Raw genomic sequence first — 27650 nt, forward strand, 5'->3', positions numbered from 1 at the left:
CTGTTCAATGCAGGAAGGGTCTACAGAAAGGCATGGCTATCAGGAAGAAAAAATCAGGGGCGCCTAGGTGGCTCAATGGGTTGAGGCCTCTGCCTTCGGCTCGGGTCATGATCCCAGGGTCCTGGGATCGAGCCCCACATTGGGCTCTCTGCTCAGCAGGGAGCCTGCCTCCTCTTCTCCCTGCCTGCCTCTGCCTACTCATGATCTCTGTCTGTCAAATAAATAAATACAATCTTTAAAAAAAAAAAAAGGAGAAGAAGAAATCATTGGGGACCATCTTAGAGTCTGGCAACCAAAACTGGACAGGGCTATTCTCCAATTATAGGAGGGCAAATCTACTGTAATATATTAATTGACTATATAGTAGTCAAAGTGAATAAATCACAGCCACACTAAAAAATATGGATAATTTTCCAATTTTTCAAATAATATCAAGTTTACAACTCTCAGGAAATTACATACAATGTAATACTATTTATACAAAGCTCAAAAACAAACTAAACTAAAATAATGTATAAGCATCATAGTTCATTCATAGTTCATAGTTCAGGTAATAAAACTACAAAAAATATCAAGAGAAAAACACAAAATTCAGAAGAGTGATTCTCTCTGGGAAGGTGGGAAGAGTATGAGATGGGGAGAGACACAAAGGTCAATTTTAGTTATTAATAGTGCTTTGATTCTTGGATTGAGGGAATTTATAGCTGTTCATTATATCATTATGATTTATAACTTGCATAAGCATTACATATAGGGTAGCCACTTGTGAATCAGTGCATAATATACACACAATCACACATAGGCCCTAGGTGAATATAATTTTTTTTATTTATCAACAATATATTTTTTAATAAATGATAAAGAAAAGCATTAAAAGAAAAAATATTATGACTAATTTTAGCAGTGCTACCCTCCATAATTTGTTCTGTGGTGCATTTTCCTCTAATTATGATGTTGACAGTCCGGTCTCATCTATTTAGTCAGAAATTTGGGAGTCCTGCTGGTGAATAAATCCTAGCAGAAGCAGTCATAAGGCAAAAGAATAATCAGATATTGAGTAAACTTCAGAGCAGTCATATATCAATCAAATATGAGCTAAGCTATTGCTATCACAAATCCAACTGATTCCTTGCCTGTTTTGAAATGGAACTAATATTCTAATAAAAACTGATTTCCTCAAAAGCTTTGGTACCAGCTATTTAAAAAGATAAACTGTAAAAATTTTTTAAAACTTCTATTAAAAAAAAAACCAACAACTTTATACTGAAATATCTAAAAATATAACTGTGCATTTCTGAAAATAATGAACTCTCATTTATGTTTTTGCTTCTTGTTTGGTATATTGCCTCTAATAAGGATAACTAGTAAAATCTGCCTTTGAGAATATATAAGTGATTAAAATTTTTTAATGCTGGCGTAAAGGGCAGTTATAAGCAACTGGGAAATGAAAGATGAGGACTAAGAATTCAATTAAGAATAATCTGTCCCTTTGACTACTAACGGATGGGCTCAAGTCACAAAAGACTATTTCCCACAGAGTATCATCTGCCAATTTTTCAACATGACACAAAAATGGGCTTTAATTCCGAGAAAAAAACAGTAATAACTTTCCTTGTTTTCCAAAATAAGGTAAAAAAGGGAAAACGCTATAACAGCAGCCACTGGAGGGAGGACTTGATGTTAGAATAAGAATAAAACAAGCATAAAATATTTTATCTGGTGCTTTGTCTGAACATAACATTTTGTTAAATTCATTTTTGTTTATTTAAATGACAAATGCTGAAAACACTGCTTTTTATACATGAGAGTTAAACCTCCTTTCACTGAAAAACAGATGTTGATTCCACCATCTTTTATTGGTGCACAAATTAGCAGTAAGAAAATTATAAAGCAGCCTAGACTAATAAAGAATTAGCACCAATGCTTGGTCAAACTATATACTTAAGGACTTATATTTTATTTTAAATAAGCTTATATTTTGTTCATTTGAAATACTGGCCACAAATTTTGTTCTAACACCTCAGGTATTACTTAGTCCCTACCTGAAATCTGAATTGTGGCATTGCTCTATATGTAGTTGAAGGGTTTGGTTTAGTTTCTAATAAAAATATTCATATATTTTAATATTTGTTGATGTAAACCTGGTTTTACACACAGACAAACACAAACATACATACACACACTCACACTTCAAACCTCCAGTGCTGGCCATTTACAAATCACTAAAAGAAATACTATTTAAAGCAAGTTTAAATAAAGATTCAAAACATAAACCACAGAACTGGAAGGGCACAGAAGTTAGCTTTTTCACAATCCCAGTTTCTATCTTAATAGTGGTCATATACTATACAGTAGACACGAGGCTTGTATAACAATTCTAAATATAACAAAAGTCCTTTCCCATTTAAAATGATTCCTTATACAATCAATATTTTAGAGTTGACTTCTTAAACTCAAGAGTCCTACTCCGATTTAATCAATGAGTCAACAAAACTGCCAGTTCTGAATAAGAACCATTCAGAAGAAAAAGCAAGAAATGAAGTGCAGATTAAACTCTGAAATAAATTCATTGGAGGGGCATAGAAATTCATCCGATAAGGTATTCAAGTGAATAGAATGCACCTAAACTAAGAAAACAGATTTTTTTTAAAAAAATTGGCAACAACAGATACGGAAATAATGTAACTCAGGCACTCGTGCAAAAGAAAAATTTAACAAAGCTATCAGTTAAAATGATATACCATACTATATCAAAGATATGCTTCTAAAATACCATAATTTTGTTTGTATTTTAAAGGTACAGAGAAACTATTTTAGGACTTTTGTAAAAAGAAAAAAAATTGAATTTTATGGAGTAAATAATTGGACCTTAATTTATGTGTTTTAATCTTTAGACCTTCCTAATATTGACATGACTTTAAAACAGGATAGAAAAATATTTGGAAAAATTCATATGGAAATGTACATGGAAAAATGCCTGAAGTATTCAGTTACCAACAAAAAACAAAAACCAAAGTTTTGTTATTACAGAATGTAAAGCACAGACAAAACAACTTCACCCAAATGTTTTGCAAAAATTCAAAACAAGTCTTGGGCAGTCAGGCATCTTAATAAATAAGATAACCAACAGATCTGTAATTCTATAGGTAAATATGTATTGAAACGTTGAAATTAAAACATAAAACATGAAATTAAAACACAAACATAAGTGACTATTGCTTTAAAAATTGTGCTGCAGCTGCTATTAGGCCAATACTTTCAGAAAACAAAAGGTGGTTGGGCTCTGAGAGAAATATATTTTAATGTTTATAGTCTAAGGCTCTCTAAAGAAGAAACCTCCTCTATTTTTAGAGTAATCTTTACTACAATGCGTTACTTAGTTTTGCTCAGATTTTGTTTTCCCTTATCTTTCATAACATTCACTGCTTAATTAAAAATAAAGTTTAAATTTTAAGACACGAAGATTTCTTATATTCTGAGACATTTCTCATTCACTAATTACTATTGCTGAAATATTTTCCTCAAATACTATACTCTCATAAGTGCCTCATGAAATTTAGCTCTTTGTATTTTATATTACAGCCATCTACATACAAGTCATATCACCTCTCAGAGGGTAAGTACTGTGCCTTTCTCATCTTGGTATTTCTTATATACAATGGGCTCATAAATGTCTTAAATAGGGCTTGTCTGCAAAATAATTAAAGCCTATAAAAGCAGATAACACCCCACCAAATTGGAGAAAGGATAACTAATGCAAAAATGAGTCCTTACTTCATTTTTTAAACTGTATTTATATAATTTAGTAAACAAATAATACTAAATAATACCCTTTCAAATGAGGCCTAGTAGCTAACTTAGACTAATTAACTGAAATAATAAAAATTGGTACTATTAGAGGATATAGTAGGATTTAAATAATGCTTATAGTCAAGGTCTTATTCATAAAGAAATAATACACAATACAGACAATAGCGATATAGAAACATAGGGTTTACATAATATTTGTAATCAGGGTCTCATTTAGAAGGAACCAATACACTCTAAAAAATAATAGCCATAAGGAAACACAGTAACACTTCATTACCAAGTTGAGGCATAGGCAGAACTTTCTCTTTTCCCAAGTTTAAGACTAATTATAGGATTTAAGTAGACCAGTAAAGTTTAGGGATGCATAAACAGAGCTGCAAGGAAAATGTAAAATATTTGTTATTTTTTAACAGTTATATGGCTCAATCAAAGTATAAGAATGATCAAACGAGAAATTTCTCAATGAAGAGGGCAAATAGTAGAAGAGAAAAAAACCATCCCTTTCAAATATCACTGCAACTTTTCCCATTAGGTCAACATGTAAACAACCTTAGCTGTTTATGTATACAGGATATGTGATAGGTGTTGGCAAACTGGCTCATAAATGGGAAAAGGAAGAACCACAAGATTTCAAACCATGTGAACTATATATAAACATCTGAGTGTAACAAATTTTGACATTTCAACTCTGACTTTCCGTTCCAGGCACTTTGTTTCACAGTGCCAGGTAAATAGAAGAGAGTAGAAAAATCATAGACTAATAGTAGTAAAGAATTGAGGATGGTGTTCCTCACACACCCTAAGCATCTCTACCTAAAATTCAAAAGCAATATGGAAAGGCAGTTGCAGGAATGGAGAACTAATAGCAAATAACTACAAATTAGAATTTGAAACCTTCTGGTTCATTTCAGGAATCCTTGATCTTTTAAACACTATATGTACAGCAGACAGATTATCAATGTTTTCCAAAGGTCACTACATGATTACTGAACAAAATCAATCAAATAATATATGTACCCTATCCACATCTAAATTCTCCATTTAAATTCGATGACATATGGCAGACTATAAATACCACATAGGCAGTTACTTTTCATATAATACTTGGTATCAAAAGAAGGTAACATCTACAACTGAAAGTTCTTTAAATCAGAGGAGTGTCTTTCCTGAGAGAAAACAAATTACCAGGGTAGAGAAGAGTATGATTGCAAAAGCACTGAGTAATGAGTACAGAATCAGAAATGTTGAAAAACTGAGTTCTTTCTTCCTAAGATCAGGATCAAGACAGGAATGCCCATTTTTTTATTTTGGCTGTGTTAGTCACCATACAATACACATTAGTTTTTGATGTAGTGTTCCAAGATTCATATCTTACATACAACACCCAGTGCTCCATGCAATGAGTGCCCTCCTAATACCGACCACCAAGCTCACCCTTCCCCCATCCCCTCTAAAACCTTCAGTTTGTTTCTTGGAGTCCACAGTCTCTCATGGTTCATCTCCCCCTCTGATTTCCCCTTCACTTTTCCTTTCCTTCTCCTAATGTCCTCCATGTTATTCCTTATGTTCCACAAGTAAGTGAAACCATATGATAATTGACTTTCTCTGCTTGACTTACTTCACTTAGCATAATTTCCTCCAGTTCCACCCATGTTGATGCAAAAGTTGGCTGTTCATCCTTTCTGATGGCTGAGTAATATTCCATTGTGTATATGGACCACATCTTCTTTATCCATTCATCTGTTGAAGGGCATCTTGGCTCCTTCCACATTTTGGCTATTGTGGACACTGTTGCTATTAACACTGGGGTGCATATGGCCCTTCTTTTCACTACATCTGTATCTTTGGAGTAAATACCCAGTAGTGCAATTGCTGGATCATAGGGAACTCTATTTTTAATTTTTTGAAGAACCTCCACACTGTTTTCCAAAGTGGCTGCACCAACTTGCATTCCCACCAACAGTGTAAGAGGGTTACCCTTTCTCCACATCCTCTCCAACATTTGTTGTTTCCTGCCTTGTTGATCTTTGTCCTTCTAACTGATGTAAGGTGGTATCTCAATGTGGTTTTGATTTGAACTTCCCTGATGGCTAATGGTGATGAACATTTTTTCAGGTGTCTGCTAGCCATTTGTGTGTCTTCGTTGGAGAAGTGTGTGTTCATGTCTTCTGTCCATTTCTTGACTTGATTATCTGTTTTTTGGGTGTTGAGGTTGAGAAGTTCTTTATAGATCTTGAATATCAGTCCATGCTTTATAGTGTCATTTGCGAATATCTTCTCCCATTTTGTGGGTTGCCTCTTTGTTTTGCTGACTATTTCCTTTGCTGTGCGGAAGCTTTTTATCTTGATGAAGTCCCAAAGTTCCTTTTCGCTTTTGTTTCCCTTGCCTTTGGAGACATGTCTTGAGAGAAGCTGCCATGGCCAATGTCAAAAGAGGTTACTGCCTATGTTCTCCTCTAGGATTTTGATGGATTCCTGTCTCACGTTGAGGTCTTTCATCCATTTTAAATTTATCTTTGTGTATGGTGTAAGAGAATGGTTGAGTTTCATTCTTCTACACATAGCTGTCCAATTTTCCCAGCACCATTTATTGAAGAGACTGTCTTTTTTCCACTGGATGTTTTTTCCTGCTATGTCAAAGATTATTTGACCATAGAGTTGAGGGTCCATATCTGGGCTTTCTACTCTGTTTCCATTGGTCTATGTGTCTGTTTTTGTGCCAGTACCATGCTGTCTTGGTGATCACAGCTTTGTAATAAAAGCTTGAAATAAGGCAACATGATGCCTCCAGCTTTGTTTTTCTTTTTCAACATTTCCTTGGCGATTTGGGATCTTTTCTGGTTCCGTACAAATTTTAAGATTGTTTATTCCAGCAGTTTGAAAAATGCCAATAATATTTTGATCAGGATGGCACTGAAAGTATACACTGCTCTGGGCAGCATAGATATTTTAACAATGTTTATTCTTCCAATCCATGAGCATGGAATGTTTTTCCATCTTTCTGTGTCTTCTTCAATTTCTTTCATGAGTGTTCTGTAGTTCTCAAGTACAGATCCTTTACCTCTTTGGTTAGGTTTATTCCAAGGTATCTTATGGGTTTTGGTGCTATAGTAAATGGAATCGATTCTCTAATTTCCCTTTCTACAGTTTCATTATTAGTGTATAAGAAAACAACTGATTTCTGTGCATTCATTTTGTATCTTGCCACATTACTGAATTGCTGTATGAATTCTAGTAATTTGGGGGTGGAGTCTCCACATAAAGTATCATGTCATCTGTGAAGAGAGAGAGTTTGACTTCTTCTTTGCCAATGTGAATAACTTTTATTTCTTTTTGTAGTCTGACTGTAGTACTAGGACTTCTAGTACTATGTTGAACAATAGTGGCAAGAGTGGGAATGCCCACTTTCTCCATTAATTGTACTAAAAGAAATACATGTGGATAGAGTATATAAAATGCAGCATTTGATTGCCTTTGCCTATTAATTTATGAATACCCACTTTTACCATTAAGTGAATTGAGAGAAGTAAATGTGGATATGGTAAATAAAATGTAGTATTTGACTGGCTTGGTTCATAAGTTTATTACAGAGTAAGCTCTAGATACACTGATAATCTGCCTGCCCTACACATCAAATGCTTAAGTCAGTACTCAGTGCAATGGGGGGAGGAACGCACAGAGATTGGAAGAAAGTAAAACTGTCTTTAATTGCATTTTATGTGACTGTTAACATGGAAAATCCCAGAGAAACTACAAAACAACACTACTACTGTCAACAAATTTAACAAGGTGAGAGAACACAAAGAAAAGTATAAAATTCAACTACATTCATAAACACAGGTACATATAGATCAAGAACAATTAGGAAATATGGGAAACAATCAGTTCAGTGGTGCCAAAAACATAAATTCCTAAAAATAAAGCTAACAGATAAGATCCAAGAATGTTACATCAAAAACCACTTTGTTGGAAAAAAAAAAAAAAGATGTGAATAAACAGAAAGAAATACCACTTTCAGGGATAAGAAAACTCACTATTTTTAAGATGATGCTCTTCCCCAAATTTATTTATTTATTTGTTTATTTATTTTTAAAGATTTTATTTATTTATTTGACAGACAGAGATCACAAGCAGGCAGAGAGGCAGGCAGAGAGAGAGAGAGGAGGAAGCAGGCTCCCTGCGGAGCAGAGAGCCCGATGTGGGGCTCGATCCCAGGACCCTGGGATCATGACCTGAGCCGAAGGCAGAGGCTTTAACCCACTGAGCCACCCAGGAGCCCCCCACTTTTTTTTTTTTAAAGATTTTATTTATTTATTTGACAGACAGAGATCACAAGCAGGCAGAAAGGCAGGCAGAGCCAAATTTATTTATAAATCCAACACAATCCCAATCAGATCACAGGAGGCTATTCTGTAGATATTGGAAAGTTAATTCTAAAATTCACACAGAAATACAGAAGACTAGAATAACCAAAGCAATTTCATAGCCCAACAAAGTGGAAGAAGTACCCTAAATAATTTTAAAAATTACCATAAAGTTATAGTAATCGAAACAGTTTGGTATTGAGAAAAAATATATATACAACAAAGGAACTGAACAGAGTCTAAAAATAGACAAACACATATAAAGTCAGTTGATTTCCAACAAAAGTGTAAGGCTAATCAACAGAAGGAAAGTCTCCAATAATAATGCTGACTGAATATCTGTATGGAAAAAAATAAAAACCAACTCACGTCATACATAAATAGTAACTCAAAATAGATCACAGACCTGGATATAATACCCAAAACTATAAAAATCTGGAAGAAAACACAGGAGAAAACTTTTGCAACCTTGAATAGGCAAAAGATTCTTAGTTATAACAGTAACAACAACAAAACACCTATGAAACATAAAAGAAAAAAATTGGTAAGTTATGTCTCATTAAAATTAAAAAACATTTGCTCTCCAAAAAATAACATTAAGAAAGTGAACAAGAAGCCACAAACTGGAATAAATATTTGAAAAAGACATATTAGGGGCGCCTGGGTGGCTCAGTGGGTTAAGCCGCTGCCTTCAGCTCAGGTCATGATCTCAGGGTCCTGGGATCGAGCCCCGTGTCGGGCTCTCTGCTCAGCGGGGAGCCTGCTTCCTCCTCTCTCTCTGCCTGCCTCTCTGCCTGCTTGTGATCTCTCTCTGTCAAATAAATAAATAAAATCTTTAAAAAAAAATGAAAAAGACATATTAGAAAAAAAGATTTGTATACAAATTATGTGAAGAACTCTTGGAACTGAGCAATAATAATAACCCAATTTAAAAGTAGGCAAAACAAACAAAGTCCAGACTAAGACAGGTGAATTCTACCAAACATTTAATACTCCTTCTTCTCAAACTATTCTTAAAAATTGAAGAGGAAGAAAAACTTCTAAATTCATTCTATGGGGGGCAGTATTACCGTGATACTAAAATCAGATGAAGACACAGCAAAACAAAACAAAAACCAGAACAAACAAAACAACTACAGGCTAATATCTCTGATGAACAGAAAAATACTCAAAAAAAATATTATGAAACCAAATCCAACAATACATTATTCCGGAATCAGTCAACATGATGCATCATATCAATAAGAGAAAGGATTAAAAACCCTATGACCATTTCAACAGAGGCAGAAAAAGCATGTAAAAAGTATAACATCTATTCATGATAAAAATCCTCAACAAAGTAGCTTTAGAGAAAATATACCTCAATATAATAAACTTACAATGTAGAAAAACTAAGAGCATTTCCCTAAGGTCAGGAACAAGGTAAGGATGTCCACTCTTAGCACTTTTATTCAACATAGTACCAGAAATCTAGCCACAGCAATTAGACGATAAAAGGTAATAAAAGGCATCCAAACTGGCAAGTAATAAGTAAAACTTCCACATTTGCAAATGACATGATACCATATATAGAAAACTCTAAAGACTCCACCAGAAAACTACTCGAACTGATTACTAGAACTGATAAATGAATTCTGTAAATTCAGAGGACATAAAATCAATGTACAGAAACCCATTACACTTCTATACGTTAATAATGAAGCAGCAGAAAGAGAAATTAAGAAAACAATCTCATTAACAATTGCACCAAAAAGAATAAAATAACTGGGACTAAACTTAACCTAGGAGGTGAAAAACTTGTACCCTGAAAACTATACAACACTGACAAAAGTAACTCAAGACAACACAAACAAGATATTCCATGCTCATGTACTGGAAGAACAAGTATTGTTAAAATGTCCATACTATCCAGATCAATCTACAGATTTAATACAATCCTATCAAAATATCAACAGCATTTTTCACAGAACTAGAACAATCCTAAATTTTTTTTTAAAGATTTTATTTGTTTACTTGACAGACAGAGATCACAAGTAGGCAGAGAGGCAGGCAGAGAGAGAGGAAGGGAAGCAGGCTCCCTGCTGAGCAGAGAGCCCAACATGGGGCTCGATCCCAGGACCCTGAGATCATGACCTGAGCCGAAGGCAGAGGCTTAACCCACTGAGCCACCCAGGCACCCCCAATCCTAAAATTTTTATGAAACCACAAAAGATCTCGAATAACCAACAGAATCTTGAAAAAGAAAAACAAAGCTGGAGGTATCACAATTCCAGATTTCAAGTTATACTACAAAACTACAGCAATCAAAACAGTATGGTCCTGGCACAAAACCAGAGACACAGATCAATGGAACAGAATAGAAAGCCCAGAAATAAATCCAAATTATATGGTCAATTAATTTTCAACAATGGAGGCCAGAAGAAGCAATGGGAAAAAGAGTCTCTTCAAAAAATGATGTTGGGAAAACTGGACAGCTATGTGCAAAAGAATGAAACTGGACCATTTTCTTATACCATAGGCAAAAATAAACTCAAAATTGATTAAGTACCTAAATGTGAGACCTAAAACCATAAAAATCCTAGAAGAAAGCACAGGCAGTAATGTATCTGAGATTGGACACAGCAACACATTTCTAGGTATGTGTCCTGAGGCAAGGAGAAAAAAAAAGCAAAAACCAACTGTCAGGAATACATCAAAATAAAAAACTTCTGTGCAGCAAAGTAAACAATCAGCAAAACTAAAATACAACCTATTGAATGGGAGAATATACTGCAAATGACATATCCTATAAAGGATTAGTAGCCAAAATATATAAAGACTTTATACAATTCAATATCCAAAAAACAAATAATCCAAATAAAAAATGGGCAGAAGACCTGAACAGACATTTCTCCAAAGAAGACATCCACATGGCCAACAGACACAGGAGAGATGCTCAACATCATTCATCAACAAGGAAATGCAAATCAAAATTATAATGAGTTATCACCTCATACCTGTCAGAATGGCTAAAATCAGAAACACAAGAAACAAGCGTTGTCAAGAATTGGGAGGGAAAGGAACCCTCCTCATTCACTGTAGGTGGGAACGCAAACTGGTGCAACAACTGCAGAAAACAGTTGGAGGTTCCTCCCAAAATTAAAAATAGAACGGGGTGCTGGGTGGCTCAGTCAGTTAAGCATCTGACTCTTGCTCTTAGCTCAGGTCCTGATCTCAGAGTCATGAGATCAAGCCCCAAGTCAGGCTCTGTGCTGGGCATGGAGCCTACTTAAGATTCTCTCTCTTCCACCCACTGCCCCTCCCCCGCCTCTACCTTTAAAAAAAAAAAAATAGAACTACCCTATGATCCAGTAATCACATTACTGGGTATTTACCTAAAAAATACAAAGACAATAATTCAAAAGGATATACATACCTTCATATTTATGGCAGCATTATTTACAATAGACAAATGATGGAAACAACCCCAGTGTCCATCAATATATGGATGGATAAAGAAGATCTGTGTGTGTGTGTGTGTGTGTGTGTGTGTGTGTATGTGTGTATATATATATACATATGTGTGTGTGTGTGTATGTGTGTGTATTAGAATTAGACCAAAAACATACCCTTAAATATAGAGAACAGATGGTTACCAGAGGAGAGATGGGCAGGGGGGATGGGTGAAATGAGTGAAGGGGATTAAGAGTACACCTATCTTAAGGAGCACTGAGTAATGTATAGGATTACTGAACCACTATACTGTAACCTGAAACCATATAACACTGTATGTTAACGATAATGAAATTTAAAAATTAATAAAATTTAATAGATTTCAAAAGAAAGCAGGCAAAAGATTTAAAAGAAATATACAAATAACCACTGAAAACTGACATGAAAAAACATTTGGAGGTGAAAGACATATTATTTTGGTTGGATGACAGTTTCATGGATGTGTCCTAAAACACACCAAAATATAAACTTTAAACATGTAAAGTTTATTGTAGTTCAGTTATATCTTAATAAAGTTAAAAGGTTATATCTTAATAAGGTTATGTCTTGGGTGCCTGGGTGGCTCAGTTGGTTAAGCAACTGCCTTCGGCTCAGGTCATGATCCTGGAGTCCCAGGATCGAGTCCCACATCGGACTCCTTGCTCGGCAGGGAGTCTGCTTCTCCTGCTGACCTCTCTACTCTCATGCTCTCTCTCTCTCTCAAATAAATAAATAAAATCTTTAAAAAAAAAAATAAGGTTATGTCTTAATAAGGATAAAAGGAGACTTTTAAATGTTAAAATGGTAACTGGTATGATTTATTCTCTTTTTCTAAAATGTTTACATGTTACGGATAGTACTCATTCTATGGAAAACAATGGACCATGTTGGTAGAAAAAATATGAGAAATACATACACTGCTATAGAAGGAATTATCTTATGATATTACAGTCAAATCTCATTATTTATTCTAAAAGCGATCAGCAAATACACATGAATACAAAAATAACTTAAACATCACAAGTATTTAGATTTGCGTATAATTATAACTGCTATTAAGGAATTCATAAGACTGCAAGCCAAAAAAAAATAGCTCTAAATATTGAAATTTCAAGCAGTCATATACTCCAGAAATACACTGGAAATAATTAGATTTCTAATCTTACCACTCCAGGCAATTCAGCAATATTTACACACATGAAGAAGAAAACTTAAGATGATCTTCAGCAAGCGTCTAATAACTGCTCTAGATTTAGAGGGCGTGGGAGTAGATATAGACATATGCTATTTCACGAAGATTATAAACTTCTAACATCAATGACCTTTATTAAATCAGCAGAACGAGCCTACAGTTTCCTACTATCTTTTCATTCATTCACTTAATGAAAATTTATTAACTGCTCAAACATAACAGATTTTGTGTTTGACAGAAGAGATGCTAAAAGGCAGTAGAGTATGGTTAAAACAAGTGATACCAGAGCTGGAATGCCTCTGTTTAAATTTTAACAATTCTATGTATTTCCGAGGGCAAGTTACTTGACCTTCAGCTGTCTAGTAAAAGGTTAACAGCAGGCTTAAGGTGTTCAAACCCTATATTTTCTAAGGAATGGACGGTCCCTTGACTAGCTTCTGGGAAATAGCTAAAAAGGCCCTGGAATATCATGCCTGATAAGAGTGTCTTTGTACACTGGAAGCCATGGGCCATGCCATATAGTTTATTCTAACCATGTGATTTACAGTGAGTGCATGCTTTGATCCACCTGAGTCCTGCAGCAAGCTTTATCAGTCTGATCTCTGTGAGGGCTGGAAACTGAGTAGTTGTCACTCCATGCCTAGGTGACTGACAGCCCCAACCCCTAAAAGGAAAAAAAAAAAAAAAAAAGACAAAACCCTAGACTCCAAGGCTCAGGAGAGCCTTCCTGGTTGGTTAAGACTTTACACTTATTACACATTGTCTTTAGGTAATTAAGCACTTTCCATATGACTGTATTGAAAGATGACGAGAGGAGCTAGTGCTTTGTGTCTCCTGGACTCCTGCCCTTCGTGCTTCTTCTCTTTGCTGATTTTAATCTGTATCTTTTCTTTTTTTTTTTTTTTTTTTTAAATATTTTATTTATTTATTTGACAGACAGAGATCACAAGTAGGCAGAGAGGCAGGCAGAGAGAGAGGAGAAAGCAGGCTCCCCGCTGAGCAGGGAGCCCGATGCGGGGCTCGATCCCAGGACCCTGGGATCATGACCTGAGCTGAAGGCAGAGGCTTTAACCCACTGAGCCACCCAGGCGCCCCTAATCTGTATCTTTTCACTATAATAAACTGAAAGCATGAATGTAACAGCTTTTCTGAGTTCTGGGAGTTCTTCCAGGAAATCATCAAACCTAAGGGTTCTTAAGGATCCTCAACACAGTAACATTGTTTCCGCACCCAAAAAACTGTATTTATTATTAGTACTTACTTAAAGAATAGATGGGGGGATCAAAAGAATTAATGTATGTTAGAGGCTTACAATAATGCGCAGCATATAATGTTTGCTGTTTCTCATGCTGTTACAAAAATAAGTGGTCCTAATAATTGAATAGCTTGGTCTAGTGAGAGAGCACATTAAATAATTAAACTGCAAGTGCTAAAAAAGAATGCATAAAACATGAGAGGAGCAGAGAGCATCAGTTCCTTCTCTCCTATCCCCAACTCTGTTGTCTTCATTTAGGTCTTCATCATTTCTCATTTCCTAAGTAAAATGCTGGGAGTATCCTCATAACAGTGTAATCTTTACAGGACTCCCCGACACCATATCATCTACCAGCAGTAACAGCACCACCACCACCAATACTGCCTGATCCAATATTCCTTTAACCCGATTCCACACTCTGAGAATCCATTCCAATATATGTTCCCCTGATTTCTGTAGAACCAAAATTGACAAAAACTATCAAATTATTTTAGTGTATCACATTTCTTCCTGGTTTTAATTTTATACCTCATCCCCTGGGGCCTCTGCGGACTCAAGTCTGATTATAGGTCTAAAAGCAATGAAAGGTGGCAAGAATAAGACAAGATGATCAGCAGTCCATTGTAGGAAACTACTTTAAGAGATATTACAGGGTCTTTAGGCCAGGGGAGACATTCTAGGAAGGAGTAGAGGACTACTTCTACTGGCAAAGGAGGTTCAACATAATTTAGAGAGGCAAGGTTCCTAGCTTCATCAGACTCTGCCCAAAGGTACCCACAACTATAAGGATCCAGCCCTTTCTTCAAGGTTGCAAACTCAGACTGTGCTGTAATTAAAATACCCACATGATTTGTTTTAAAGAAAGCTTAGAATTATAACTGTACAACACGATGGTTTCTTTTAGGGCAGGAAAAGATAAATTTTGGTACCTGGAAGTGGAGTGCAGCCATACTGAAAACTTAAAATGTAAGAGGGGCTTTGGAACCAGCCCTATGTAGAGTGTAGAGAAAGCCTAAAACACCCTGAAGAATGTGTTTATAAAAGTCCCTGAACTCTGATAAATCTATGGGTGAGGACATACAAAAAAGCAAATGGAAATTTGAGGAAGGGGGATACTTGTTAAGTAGTGGCAGAAACTTTAGCAACAATGTCCCACGGAGTTATACAGAAAGAAGAAAATATGACTAACGAAGTGGCTGATCTAGCTAAGATTTCCTACCAGAGTGTTGAATGTGCCACCTGGTTCATTTTACTGCTTATAGTAAAACTTGCGAAGTGAGAGAGAAAATAATGAAAGGGCTGTTAAACAAAAAAGAAGATAAGACTTACTCTACAAAATATACTGTCAAGTAAGTGAAAAGCCAAGCCACAAACTGAGAGAAAACATTTGCAAAGACGGATCTAATAAAGGTATCTTACCTAAAATATACAAAGAACTCTTAAAATGCAACAACAAGAAAACTGGGCCAAAGGCCTGAATAGATGCTTCACCAAAGATACACAGATGGCAAATAAGCTTATGAAAAGATCCTAAACATCATATGCCATTACGAATTGCAAATTAAAACAACAATGAGTTACTGCTGCATACCTATTAGAACAAATTCCTAAATGCCTGACAAGAAATGCTGGCAAGTATCTAGAGCAATAGGAACTCTCATTCATTGCTGGTGAGAATGCAAAATGGTACAGCCATGATGGAAGCTAAATAAGGCAGTTTGTTACAAAATTAAACATACTCTCACCATACTTTACAGGAATCATACTCCTTGGTATTTACCCAAATGAGTTGAAAACTTCTGTCCATACAAACATCCGCACACAGATGTTTATAACAACTTTATTCATTACTGCCAAATTTAGAAACAACCAAGATGTCCTTCAGTAGCTTAATGAATAAATCAACTGTGGTACAACCATACAATGATTATTAAGCACTTTAAAAAAAAACTATCAAACCATGAAAAAATAGGAGAGGAACTTTAAATACCCATTACTAAGTTAAAAAAAGGCAATCTGAAAAGAATATCTACATACTATACAATTCCAATTATAAGACATTTTGGAAAAGGCAAAACTACAGACACAATCAAAAGTTTAGAGGTTGGCAGGGGTTGTGGAAAGGAGGGCTAAACAAGGTAGTGAAACTATTTAAGTGCAGTGAAATTATTCTCTATAATAAATACTATGATGGTGGATACATGTCATTACACATTTGCCTGAACCCACAGAATGCATTAACACCATGACTGAACCCTAATGTAGTAAACTATGGATTTTGGATGATAATGATAGGTCAACATAGGTTAATCAGTTGTAACAAATACACCACTCTGATTTGGAATGCTGATGGGAGAGGCTGTGCAAGCGTAGGGGGAGGAGGTATGTGGGACATCTCTTAACTTCCTACTCAATTTTTCTGTGAACCTAGAACTGTTCTAAAAAACCAAATCTATTAAAAGAAAATGTGCAGGGTACTACCAGGAAAACATCACTCAAAAATGAGGCTGAGGGTATGACTGAAAACTCCTTCATTAAAACTTCAAAAATATTAAAGCTGGTGCCTCAGACTATTAGTCATTCAGCCATTAGAAAACACTATTGATCCTCTCAAACAATAAAGCTTCTACAAAATAAGGGCATTATCCCTCAGCCTTGTTACTAGGAGCCCAATGCATATAAGGATTTAATATTGAAAAAAGTGTAACTTTTGCTCAAAGGAATATATCTCAATAGAATTCACACAACATCCACAAGATTTATAAAAGATTAATATATCTTTTTATTTAATATACAAAAGATTTAATATAACTTAAATGAAGAGAGAATTGGGGCCCCAACAGAAAGCAAGCTGAGAAAACAACTCACCTTAGAAACATGTGCTATCTTTCATGAAAAAAGACAGAGATCCAAGGAAAAGCACAGAAGGTAAGGCAAAGAACCATAAAGAATTATTCCCAGGCTTCAGATCCAATCAAGAAACTTCCAATATTTTCCCATCTGGATCTCAGAATTGCTATGAACCAGGGACACCCTGGCATCTTCCATTTTTGCCCTTTTATAACAAAACTATCTATAGCAGTTTTCCTATGCCTGTCCCCCATTGTATGTTCGTTCAGTATTGCAGGTGGGGAGAGGCAGATGGAGCAGAATGGTACTCAAAGAGCTGTGCTTGAAAAACACCCAAGGAACCATATCTAAGCCCAGATCTGATTTAGAAGATGAAATTCTGCACTCTGAGATGATACAGTAACAGAATGAGACATGTTAGGCCTTGGGAAGCAGTGGGTATACTCTGCATGTGGGAAGGACATGAACACCTGGGGTCTGGAGGGCAGACAGTGGCAGCCAACTTCCTACGTCCTGTTACTCACATTTCCATGTAGTCTCCTCTCGCACAGTACCAGAGTTGACTTGTATGACCAGTACTAAACAGGAAAAGTGATAGCATCACGTCTCAGAAATTATAACATTGTGGCTTCCAGCTTGGGTGCCCTCTCACTCTATCAGATCACTTGCTCTTGGGAAGCCATGCTGTGAGCAGCCCTATGGAGAGGCCCAACTGGTACTTAAGTGAAGCTTCTTGCCAACAGCCATAAGAGTAAGCTTGGAAGTGGATCTCTTACAGACCCAGACAAACTATAGAGGACTGCAACCCTAGCTGACACTGTAACTACAACCTCATGAGAGATCCTACACCAGAACCACCCCTAAGCTGACCCTAAATTTCTGTCTCTAAGATACTGTGTGAAATAATATTTTTCATTTCAAGCTGCTAAATTTTGGGATCATTTGTTACATAATAGACAATATGTGAACACCACTAAAGCTCCCAGATTCATTCACTCTCATCATCACTGAATTACCTGATTTCCCAATTCAGAAATAATTCATTTCCTATGTAAAGAAAATCTTCCTCTAGACTTACCAAACGAGAATGCTTTCTTTTACTGTCTCCGGATTTTAAAAAATAGTGGGAAATTAGCTTACATAGCTCAATATTTTCAGAATTAACGGCTGATCTGGCTGAGAGACTTTCTTCATTGAGAAAGAAAGAGAGAGAGGAACCTTACATTTTTAATTAGAACAGTTAAAAACACAAACACATATGCTTGTTTGGATAAAACTAATTATGCATGTTTCCTACTGAAGAAAATATTCAGAATAAATAAGCTTGTTTTCAATAGTTTGTTTTCAATGATAAAACTGAAATGTCTAGTTTTTTTAAAGTACTTTTGTATTCCTAATGCAGATAAAATTTCCACCATTATAATCACTTGCACTGTTCCAAAATAACAAAATACTACCTATAAACAATAATACTCTAATCACAATTACCTGTCAAACACATTAGCACAAAATGATTTATCATATTAGTAACCTAGAAAAAAGTAGGAAAATTCCTAAAAGAACAATGTACAAATAAAAAATGCTTTCATGCTGGCAAAAAAAAAAAAAAAAAAGGTGCAAATGGTCTCCAGTAAATCCAGTTTGTGTTGGATCCAAACCTAGAGCCATCCAGTTTAAAATTCAGGCCATAAACCAACCTATAGGAAAGACCCTACCACTGCCTTGACAGCAGCTTAAGGGAGGTTACTTCAGCACACTAGGATTTAAAAAAATATATTTTACAACATAAACCGTCACTCTTGAGAGGCAGTCAACACCAAAGGCCATACCCCAATCACTGGAGGTATCAAGAAAATAAAAGTGAAAGGGTGCAGTATAGCCATAGAAAGGCAAAGACAAACGATCACCTATTTAAAGACTATATAATGAAGGAATCAAAAATTCAAATGTCTATAGGCACCAGAAAGTTAACAGTCAATACATGCAGTGAGCCCTGTAAGTCATAAGCTTGCACTGTATGAATGTAAAGCCTGCAACAAACTGAAAAACACATAGCTCATTTCAAGGGAATTGTAATTTGCCCTACTGTTGCTATACACAATGAAGACCCAGTGTGACTGGAACTTTCCATTTCTCAGGAGAAACAAAAAACCTGGATATTTACTTAAATTAGCTGAAAACTATTTTACAACATTAAAGATTGTGCAGGTCCGTTTAGGCTGGATATCTCCAATTTGCAAACTGCTCCATGCAGTATTATAGAGGGTATAATTATCTATTATTTCTCTCATATAGCTCAATAACTTCCAGGGCAAAAACAGATATGTCAGTAATAAAAATAAGACTCCAGTAATCCCATAAACAATAATTTCCCAGAAAGTTCAATCAGGTCAAAAGTATTTTCCAAAACCAAGCCTAAGATAAATACTCCCAACTACATTAAAGGGTGTTAAACCAAATGGATCAAGATGATTAATTTCCAAAAAAACTGAGTTAGTACTATAACAATTTCCATAATACACACAAAAATGATAATACCCTGAAGAATAGGTAATACTAATCAGGAGAGTATTTAACTATTTTAATTAATCAAACTTTTGACTTTTTAAAAATGCCTTACTTTGAGTTGCAATTTTGGTTACAATTCTAGTCTGTACATATTCTAAACAAGGCACACAAAACCAAGTTATGCCTTATACCTGAAAAGGATATCACTTAACACTCCTTCATTACCTTAGATATTAACTCTGAATTGTTTTTTAAATAGAAGTAGTGTGTTTACCCACATATAGTATCATTCTTGCTGCTTTCTGATGCCAAAACTCGTATGAGGGAAATGTGATTAGCACGGGCTAAGAACATCAGCCATATCTTATGACAGTTAATAGTTATACTGTTGGGTATTAGTTGTGACCATTTTTGTAATGAGCTCATAAAGGGCCTTACAAAGGCCAAAATCCAAAATCTTAGTCTTTTTTTTTTTTTAATATTTTATTTATTTATTTGAGAGACAGATTACAAGTAGGCAGAGAGCCAGGCGGGGGGGTGCGGGGGGGGGAGCAGGCTCCCCACTGAGCAGAGAGCCCGATGTAGGGCTCCATCCCAGGACCCTGGGATCATGACCTGAGCTGAAGGCAGAGGCTTAACCCACAGAGCCACCCAGGCCCCCCCCCCCCCCAAATCTTAGTCGTATTAGCATCTCTCCAACCTCCAAAGAAATCAACCCTGAGTACATTATCAATCTAGACTATACTTAAAATAAATATCTTATCTGCTATATAAAATGCTTTGCTTCAATAACGTGTCTTCACAGTGATATTTTTCTCTATAGCAAAATCATCTACATTATCTATATTGGAAAAAGGAACCAGTCCCCAAAAAAGACAACAATACAATAACAGAGAAAGCAGCAGAGCACTGCTGTCTCTGCCTTGTCTTTAACTTAGCTGTGAAACCTTGAGCAATTCAGTCATCTGCCATCTCATCTGTACCAAATTAATCAATTTTAATTTGCCAAAGAGTGATGAGCAAAATTGTGGTACAATTTTTCATTCATTACTTTAAATTAAAGTAATCAGTTTAAATGAGCTTTATAACTGAAATAGTTAGCTAAATGTAGTACCCAAGAGTATTTTCTAGACAATGATAGTGTACAAAACCATTCAATAGTTTTTTAAAAAAGGGAAAAAAAAAGTGTTACCTTGAACTACTAGGCCATTAGCTATTCTGGACAAAAAAAATTCCTTTCCTTTTCATAAAAAAATAATCCAAACCCCGCCCCCCGCTCTTTTTTAACAATGCTGAACATCGTTAAATTATACAATTACTCATTAAATTACTCAATTAAACCTCATTATTCTATGGATGGAAATAATGTGATACACTGTCTGAAAAATTTAGTTGATTCCTGTAGGGCTGTATATACTGCACACCTTTCCAAACATTGACTACTGAGCCAGATGAACTGACTGACACACTGGTACACAGTAGGTCTTACTGAACTACTCAAATGGCTGATTTCAGAACCATATGCTGAGATGTAGCTGGTGATCTGCTCTCTCCCGCCCCATCCCATTCCAATCTGTGGAGCTATATTAGTTTCTGTCACCTTGTTGCTGAATCTTATCTCCTCTGCTGCCAGTTCTGCCGCTTATTGTCCATCACTGTTACTGATGTCCTTTGCCACTCCCCACTGTTATATTGCTATCCAGTACTTCTTTCTTCTGTTTCACCATTTTTAAGGGGAGAAGGGAGAACAGAAAGAGAGAATCTTAAGCAGGCTACAAGCCCAGCACACAACCAGATGCAGAGTTCTACCTCACAACCCCGAGATCATGACCTGAGCCAAAATCAACAGTCAGATGCTTAACTGACTGAGCCACCCAGGTGCCCGTTTCACCATTTTTGTCTCTTCTGTTTGTTTCCAGGCCTCCAGCTCTCAGAAAAAAGAGATCAACTTCACAGACACAGTCAGCCAATCAATACACTCCTTGCCTTCTAATTAAAAGAAAAAAAAAAATCAAAGCAGGTCGGAACGATCCTTGGTTTTTCTGAACTGCTTTTTATCACAATCTGATACTCAAAGGTTCATTCATTGTTATAAAAGATGCTTTATGGTCCTTTTTATTTCTAAGTTTGGAGTTATTGCAGATACTTGTCTACAGAAAATTGAAATTTTTACAATTATAGTAATATAAGGGTTAAGATAATCCACAGAGAAATAGCAGCTGTCTTCTTAACCCTTAGAAGACTCACCAAAAAAAAAAAAAAAAAAAAAATCCAAAAATTTCTATGAAAATCAGATCTTAAAATAAATGAATAGCACTCCAAAGAAGATATACATATGGCCCCAAAGCATATGAAAAGATGTTTAACACCTCCAATCATTAGGAAACTTCAAATAAAAACTGCATGAGATAGTACTTCACACCCATTAGGATGACTATTATCAGAGAGAGAGAGAGAGAGAATGTGTTTGGCAAAGATGTGAAAAAGTATCGGTAAAGACATAGAAAAATTGCAACCTCTGCTCATTGTTAGTAAGAACATAAAATAGTACAACCAGTGTGGATAACAGTAAGGTGGTTCCTAAAAAATTAAATACAGAATTGACATTTGATCCAATTCTGGATATATAGGCAAGAGACATGAAAGCAGAAACTCAAAGAGATATTTGCACACTTCTGTTCAGAGCAACCTTTATTCACAATAGGCAAAATGTGAAAGCAACACAATCATCCACGGTCAAAATGATTTTTAAAAATGTGGTATACACATACAATGGAGTATCAGTCAACCTTAAGAAGAAAACAAGATACAACATGCATGAACCTTGAAAGCATAATGCTAAGTGAAATAAGCCAGTCACCAAAGGACAATTATTGTATGATTCTATTCATACGAGTAAACCTTGAGTAGAGAGACAGGATAGTTAGAGACAGAAAGTAAACTGGTGATTGTGAGAGGCTAAAGGGAGGGGAGAACAGAGAGTTAATGTTTAAAGTGTATGGATTTTCAGTTGAGGAAGATGAAAAGTTCTGGAGATGGATGACAGTAATGATTGCCTAATAGTGTGAGTGTACTTAATACCACTCATATATACAGTTTAAAATGGTAAATTTTATGTTATGTATATTTTACCAAAATAAAAAAGATGAATGAAAAGTAAAGTTTACAATAGGGCAGGAAAGTACTTGATATTTACTTATCCATGGCTACTGTGTAAATCTTATCTGACTAAAACAGAGAGCACAAGTAATTTATTAACTAAGTAAATGGTGTTTAACTTCATTAGTGTCAATGAAGAGCAGAAACATCTCTAAATATTTAAGGACTTCAGATTCTCCTCATAGAGCTCTATCTGGGAAAGATGAAAAAAAAAATCAACAGTCTGTCAATAAGTAAGATCTCCCATGCACACACCAAACCACTGAATAAATACTCATTTTCGAGATTCTTAAACCCTAACGCCTCCATCATTGCTATTCTCGGATATACCAAACATACCCTTGCCTCACCACGTTCTGCTACACTAAAATACCCATCCCACAAGCTGCAGAGTTCACTCTCTCATTTCATTCAGATGTCTACTCATATGTTCCTTTATCAGAGAGGCTAAGCTTGAAAATCCTAGGTAAAATAGTATTCTCTGTAATCCTCACTCCCCACAAAGAGCTTTATTTTCTTCACAGTTTTTATCACTACTTGATATATACATTTACTTGCTAATCTTTTTCTCCATCCACTGCGAGTAAATTCCAGGAGCACAAGGACTTTGTCTATTTTGTTCCCTATTGTACCCCCATCACCTACAACACCACTTGGCACATTGAGGGTGGCCAATAAATACTTGTTAAATGAATAAACAGATGGATGCTCACGGCATAAAATCATATTTTCCTCTTGGTCTTGGTACACTTCTACCATCTCCAGCCTTCCAACAGCCACCAGCCATTGCCTCAAAGCCATCCAGAGTAGGAATGATTAAAGTGGAACACCTAGTTTAAAAAGTCAGATAGAAGCCTGGTACCAGCACTGACAATAATACCTTAATTAGACACTTCAAACAGTGCTTGCTCTCACAGTTTCTAAATACCCTAAGTGAATACACTATAACCTCACAATATGGAATAGAGTACAAAAATACAGAATTTACCTCTAACACTGCTTTAAAACAAAAAGATACCATGTATTGCGTAATAAACATTGCACTGCATCTGTTTTAACAAACATTACGAGGCACTTGCTAGTCTGAAAACCACAGAATTTTTCGCTCTACAACTTCGCAGAGGTAGGGAAATACACAAATGCAAGAACACTAGTTGTTAATAAATATAGACAAAAGTTAAGTAACCAATTCTTGGCCCAAGAGATACACACTCTGCAGCATGAGAAGAATATGTTAAAACTCTGGATATGAGAGAGTAAAGCATGCTTCCAATACACATCTAAGTTTATTTTAAAGTCAAAAGTTTAAAAACCCATTCCAGTCAAATGTCCCACCAGCGCCCATACATACATTTTACAAGTTTTGAGAGATTTTTTATAACTGCACTTTAATTTTCTGCCTGCAGTTAACGACATCTGGTAAAGCTTCCGCCGTTGATTATAATTTTTATAGAAAAAAAATGTTTAATCAGACAATAAATACCGTCCCTCCTGAGAAAGCATACAAGGGCCCATTACTCTATGGTCTCTAGGGCTCACCAAACCCCACATGTTCATTTGTAAGAACAGTCAACCAGGGAACGCACGTGTCCTGCCCCGCCTCATAAGTAAAAACGGCAGGGGGAACCTGCCCTTAGGCGGTGTCCCAGAATTGGGGACGCCTGTGCGCAGGGCACGCAGTGTGAGATGTGGGCAGCCTGCGGCCCCGGGGCTAACGATCCCAGCCCGAGACCGACCAGGCCAGCCCCTTCCTCTGATTTCCGCCAGGGCCTGCCCCCGGAGCTCATATCCCGGCAAACGCAGGTCCTACCTGAGCTCTGCCCCCAGCTACAGGGCTGCGGGGGGAGTCGGGAGGAGGCGTGGCCTTCCAGCTCGCCAGACGAACTCCCTCGTGCGGTTGTTATGACTTTCCCTCTCGGGATCCGCGCCCCGACCAAGTTCGAGCCGCACTTCCGGGGTCCGCGGGCAACTGAAACGTCATTGCGCACGCGACGGCGTCTGCGACAATCCGGAAATGGGCGGAGCGTAGTCGCTAAATTGGTTCCTGTGGAGCTAGGTGGGCTGGGAGAGAGAGGCTTGTGGGAGGTAAGAGTTGTTCTATTCTTTCTCCGCGGGCCTTGGTCGCCTTTTCCTATACCCTCTTTTGTAAAGCGGGAGACTCCACTTCCTGAGTAGCCTTGAGGACGGGGCCACCTTGAAGCCTCGTTCTCCAAGAAAATTAAAAAAGCAGTTGCGAGACTGTCCATGCAGCCAGTTGCCTACTCTCCCACTTATGTTTTATTCATACTTTACCCACTCCATTCAGCTCCAGAAAAGACAGAAGGTCGAAACTTCTAGATTTGGAAGGTTAAATTTACTTCAAAATTACGACTTATAAAGTAGGAAATTAAGGTTAAGTCCCCTCACCTGCTTTTTTCCTATTTCCTGAGTTACTAGTGGGATGAATGAGAAACATTTGTGGAAACCTGTAATCACATGACTAAGAGGACTTTGGTTCTAAACGCAGCCTTTATGGGGAAATTCCTGGTAGCAAAAATTGCTCATGAAAATCATTTAAATGGCCCACAAAGTACAGAATACATAATGTTAAAAATAAGTCTAGATCTTTAATTCTTATCCACACTTGAATGTGAGACCTCTTAGGTAGTTGAAATGTTAGAATGAAAGTGTTTGTGTGTCCATATCCGGGCATTTAAACAATCAGAAATCCAAGAGGCAATTCGTAATCTTCATCTTAACCATTTAGCATCATTTGACACAGTTAATTACATCTTTTTACTTGAAACTTGATACACATTTTTCCTTTGACTATTGTGAGATCATGGTGCTTTTTTGATTCTTCTTCGCTTGATTCTTCCTGATTTCTTTCTTTCTTTCTCTCTCTTTCTTTCTTTCTTTCTTTCTTTCTTCTTAAGATTTTATTTATCTATTTGACACAGAGAGAGAGCACAGGGAGAGGGAGAAGCAGGCTCGCCACAGAGCAGAGAACCCAACACTGGGCTGGATTCCAAGACCCCGGGATCATGACCTGGGCTGAAGGGCAGTAGCTTAGTGGACTGAGCCACCCAGGTGCCCCTCTTCCTGATTTCTAAACGTGATTATGCTCCAGACTTATTCCCTTCTTTATCTCTCCTTATTCCCCAGGTGATCTCATCCATTTCCTTCACCGTGTTTTACATAACTTCACTATGCTGATGGCTTCCAAATACCCACATCCAGCTCTGACTTCTATGATTATTATACTCACATATCCAACTTCTTATTCAACATATTACTAGGATATTTAATATGCATTTCAGACTCTATCTTCTACCTTCAAAACCTGTCTCCTATTGCATATCTCCCCATCTCAGTAAATGGCATTGGATTCTTAAAATTGTTCAGATTATCCTCTGACTCCTCTTTCTCTAACATTCCATGTCCAATCCCTCAGCAAAATCTGTTGGCTCTTTTTTCAAAAGGTATGCTGAACCTAATTAGTTCTCAACACCTATACAGCATTATTCTGCTACTCAGTGGATGCTGTAATTGCCTTTTAATTATTCTACAAGCTTCTTTTTTTTTTTTTTTTTGCCTTCCTACAGTCTAGCCTCCATTTGGCAGCTGTAAAAATGCTTCTAAAATACATGTCAGAATTTGTTACTTTCCTGGACAAAACTTTAAAGACCTTCTTTACTCAAGTAGAAGAAAATAAAAAATTGTTTTCATAAAACTCTAAGATACTACATGATCCGGCCCCTGGTCCCTCTTCGCTGCCACTGAGGAGGAGGGTTGTAAGAGATTTGGAAATGTGGTGGGGATGAGGCTTGACCAGTAACCTTGGAGTTTGGGAAATGGCAGTCCCAAAGGTGATTACCCAGCTCTCTTGCCTGGAAATATTTAAAGGGAAGAGACCAACTGAGGGTGCTGGTGATGACAAAGAGATAAAAACTGTCACATTTTCCCAACAGCTAGTAAACATGTTGGTACATGGCTGTTGTATTCATTTTCAAGGGCCACCAATAACAAAGTACCTTAAACTAGGTGGCTTCACAACAAAAAATTACTGCCTCACATTTCTGGAAGTTAGAAGTTCAAGGTGAAAGTGTAGGCAATGTGGTTCTTTCTGAACACTGGAAGGAAATTTTCTTCCATACCCCTCTTCTGGGATCTGGTGGTTTGCTGGAATCTTTGATGTCCCTTGGCTTATAGATGCATTATCCCAATCTCTACTTGTATCTTGTCATGACATTCTCCCTGTGTATTGTCTCTGCATCCAAATGTTTGTCTTTGTATAGGGACTCTAATCATATTGCATTAGGGTATACCCCAGTGACCTCATTTTAGCTTGATTATCTAATGGCCTTATTTCCAAATAATGTCATTTGTGAGGTAATGGGCTTAGGACTTTATTGTATCGTATCTTTTCAAGGGAACACATTTCAACTTGTACCACTACTAGAATTGTTTTGAAAAAGAAGTGTTTCCAGTAGAATGAAAGAAAGGAAAAGCAACCGAGGAGCAAAATGAAGTTATATGAAGTAAGCCACCAGGAGAGGATCTGCATGGAAATTTGACGTGCTGGCTGGAGCATTCATTCTGCGCATCTGGCAATGGCAGTGTTGGGAGTTCCAGAATTTGGGTGAATCTCCAAAATGTACAAAATCGTCAGCAGTTGTTTTTAGGTAGCTTTAGGCAGTTGTTACAGAGGGCACCATGATTTTCCTTTACAATAGCCTTTTCTTCCCCCATCCCTAAGCTGATGCTAATGGACTTCAAGGCAACAGAGTGAATGTGGGACGTATAGAAGTAAAAGATGGAGGAACCAAGACAAAACAGATTTACCCTCTTCCTCCCAGTCATATTTGTGGGTCAGGCCTATGCCAGGAAAGAGGACACTTTAAGTAAGTTAGAGGTTTCCAGTTCAATATGTAAAGAGTTTGGAGCTCGGAGGTCAGTCACTTCCATCCTCACAATAAGAAAAACCTGAACAAACTAAAAATCATCAACTCTTTTCTAAATCCATGAAAGACTGAGGTCAGCAGGAAAGTTATTGACCCGC

The 27650-nt window shown here is 36.7% G+C and overlaps 1 protein-coding gene across 2 annotated transcripts in view; it reads right to left on the reverse strand.

Moving 5' to 3' along the window:
• The window catches only part of LOC111148361 (family with sequence similarity 172 member A), a 419289-nt gene extending 394715 nt beyond the window's left edge, over positions 1 to 24574 (reverse strand). Inside the window, exon 1 of one of the 2 annotated variants that reach the window (XM_022504858.1) lies at positions 24420 to 24574. The gene's annotated coding sequence lies outside the window, so the exon portion shown is untranslated. The remainder of the gene's footprint in view (positions 1 to 24419) is intronic. The other variant, XM_022504857.1, reaches the window with a different exon arrangement.
• Between the last annotated feature and the right edge of the window lie 3076 nt (positions 24575 to 27650).

This window comes from Enhydra lutris, unplaced genomic scaffold, assembly GCF_002288905.1.
Source record: "Enhydra lutris kenyoni isolate GAN:26980312 unplaced genomic scaffold, ASM228890v2 scaffoldscaffold19, whole genome shotgun sequence".
NCBI classification, from domain to species: Eukaryota; Metazoa; Chordata; class Mammalia; order Carnivora; family Mustelidae; genus Enhydra; species Enhydra lutris.